This window comes from Echinops telfairi, unplaced genomic scaffold (genome assembly GCF_000313985.2).
Source record: "Echinops telfairi isolate 266 unplaced genomic scaffold, ASM31398v2 ScPeMD7_7414;HRSCAF=8452, whole genome shotgun sequence".
In the NCBI taxonomy this organism is placed as follows: Eukaryota; Metazoa; Chordata; class Mammalia; order Afrosoricida; family Tenrecidae; genus Echinops; species Echinops telfairi.
The window spans coordinates 2953898-2956857 of NW_022111314.1; positions in this window are offsets into that span (position 1 = coordinate 2953898).

Sequence of the window (2960 nt, forward strand, 5' to 3'; positions counted from 1 at the left end):
TTCAGTCTCCTATTCTGTTGACTGCAGATCCCAAGAGACTGTTGACCTTGGATTCATTGACCCTGGCATCCACCAGCCTGTGTCCCTCCTACTGTGCCATTCTGCTTTCTGTCTTTCAGCTTCTGCAACTACATGAGTCAGGAGAGGCCTCTGTGGCTCACATCTGACCTGAACCAAACTGGGCTCATTCACTTATACAACTGAGCGAGCCGATCCTTGACATAAACTTCCCTCTGTACACAATGCATGCAAGCTCACTGGTGTTGTTTCCCGGGAGAACCCAAGCTGACATGGGGTGGGGGGGACCTTCATTCCATCTCAGGAGTCCCGGGAGAATAGCTGTGAAGAATGAGAGCGAGGCTGGGGGAAACAGGGAGGGCCTTCCCCTAGAGCTGGCTCTTCAAGCCCAGCCCACGTCACACTCACTGCCATCCACTTTCTTCGATGCAGAGCGACCCCGTGGGTCTCCCAGGTCTTGTTGGAGCCGCTTTATGCGATTGCATAGAGACTAGTGGGTTTGAACACCTAGCCTTCTAGTTGGCAGACCAGTGTTTAACCCACAGTGCCATGGATCTGCACATGGCCAGCATGCAGTCTCCCGGCCCAGCAGAGAAGAAAGGTGTTGCTCCCAGCAACTGACTGGTCATTGGTCCTGGCAGCTCTAGGAAACAAATCAGTGAGAGCATCATTTGCGTGCTGAGTGTGTACAGTTCCTCCAACATTGGGAGATGTTCACAACTATTGTCATGAAACAGCTTAGGGACTCCCAATGGTAAACTGGACTCAGCAGTGACAAGCCCAAGCTGTGATGTAACGTCCCCCAACTTGTAACCGCTTGCACGAGAATGAAAGTCCATTCGGCTTTGTACAAGGGGACTTCAAAAGCCCGTGGCAAAGATGGAATTGAAAGGTAATGGAATGTTTCCGTATGTTTCTAGAAGGCCCTGCGTATTGAGATTTTTGTTTTCCCCGGCGATTGTCTGTTTCTTGTTTGTTGGAGGATAGTCCTGTTTTGCTACGTTGAATCAGCATCAAGAACTGGCCAGAAAACGTCCTTGGAGGGTTTTAGTATCCTCCGCCTAGGTGTTCCTTTCATAATTGCAGATGATTAGATTTTTCTAATTACAGCAAAGACTAACAGACGGAAGTCTGTGTAGTTGCATAATTTTATGCCAACTTGAAGACAGTGATCGTACCTAATGGTGCCTCCTTGGGGCGTGGCCTTCCCGTAAGGAGAGCCCCGGGGAACCTCCCCGCGCCTCTGCCTACATCTTCCTGCTGCTGCCCACCTTGTTTCCACTGACCTTGCCTCCACGCCACTCTGCACTCGCCCGCCTGTGATCTCCCTGCACTCTGCATCACTGCATGTGGCTGTGAGTCTGAAGAGGGACTGATGGACTAGTACTGGACTTATGGACTTGAGTTGGACTAGGCTGGAATGTTTTCTTGATACATAATTCCTTCTTACACATAGATGAGTGTCACTGGATTTCTCGTCAACCCGGCCTAACACACAAAGCCTTTCCCTCTCATCCACCCCCCCACTTCTTACCAGTACCTCCCGCTGATACTGACGGTGCGCCCAGTGCCAGCATCCTGCTGCGGTCTCGCTTCCTTTCAGCCTGGTCATTCTGTTAGAATTCACCATTCATTGACAAGCCTCTAGCTCCCCCATTAGAAGCTGGAAACGAACCCACCTGCCTTTGAAGGTGAGCGGGAGCTGACAAGACCTGCAGCTGGAATGTGGAGCGGTCCCTCCAAGCAGAGAAGAATCAGAGACAGGCAACCTGTCTCAAGCCTGACCACAAAAGGCCGTCTCATCAGAAGATGCCCTGCACCGAGATGACCAGCTTTCTCTCCCAAAGTCCCCCTCTTCCCTGTTGCTAAAAACACCCTTTAACCTGTTGCTGGGGTAGCAGGTTTCCTCTGGCGAGATCTACTGTCTCCTGAAATGCTGGTCTTCAATAACATCTCTCGCTCTCCTTCTCCCATGTCGTGAACTGGCCTCCTCTCCACAGGCTGGCCGGATCACCAGTGGGGCGTGAACAGTGCGACTGGCTACATCCTGAGAAGACAGCGTCTGCTCAGTCACATTTTGAGTGGCTTCCATCCTGAGGAGCTCAAGCCCTGCTGCTGCCACCAGGCCGGTCCTGACCCACAGCGACCTCATGCAGCACAGACGGAACCGCGGGCCCTGCTCATTGGAATGAGATTCCCGCTCCTTGCGGGAAGGGTCGAGTGATTTCTAGTAATAATCTCCTAGGTTTTTCGGTAGTTTGTTTTTATACTTCATCAAAGCTCTTTCCATGAACAGATTTTGAAATATCAGTCCATCTAGGGCATTATATGCATGGCTTCTCTTTCTCGTTTTTATGATTCCAGCAAGCAAAACAAACTCCTTACTTCCACAGAAGGGACCGAGGGACAAATTCAGGACTAGCTGAAGAGGTTTGGTCGCCATCTTGTGGATCAGTTAAAAACAACACCCCCAAATACTTGGCCATTTGCTTTATAAGCTTTTAAAACCAAACCCAAAAGCACGTTTAAACCCCCACACTCTGTTGCCACTACTTGGCAGAATGGAAAACAGAGGGCTCTGAGCCTCGAAGAAACGTTGAGATGTTTGCAGCAGCTGCTCAAACTGACATCTGCCATAAATGCAACGCGGTTGCCAACGGTTGCAGGACTTTGAAAGCGACCCTACTCAGTGGACTGTGACTCGCAGTGACCCTCCAGGCTCAGAGCAGAGCTGTGCCTGCGGGTCCCTGAGGTTAACTCCTTATGGGGATAGAAAGCCCCTTCTAAGGAGCGACCGATTGCTCTGAACTGCTGACCTTGAGGTTAACAGCCCGACATGTAACCATGACGCCACTTCAATTGCCTGCTATTTTCATCATAGGCTTACTGATTTCCACCCTGCTCCCCTAACCCCACTCCTCTCAGTTGGGGGTTAAGAAGGG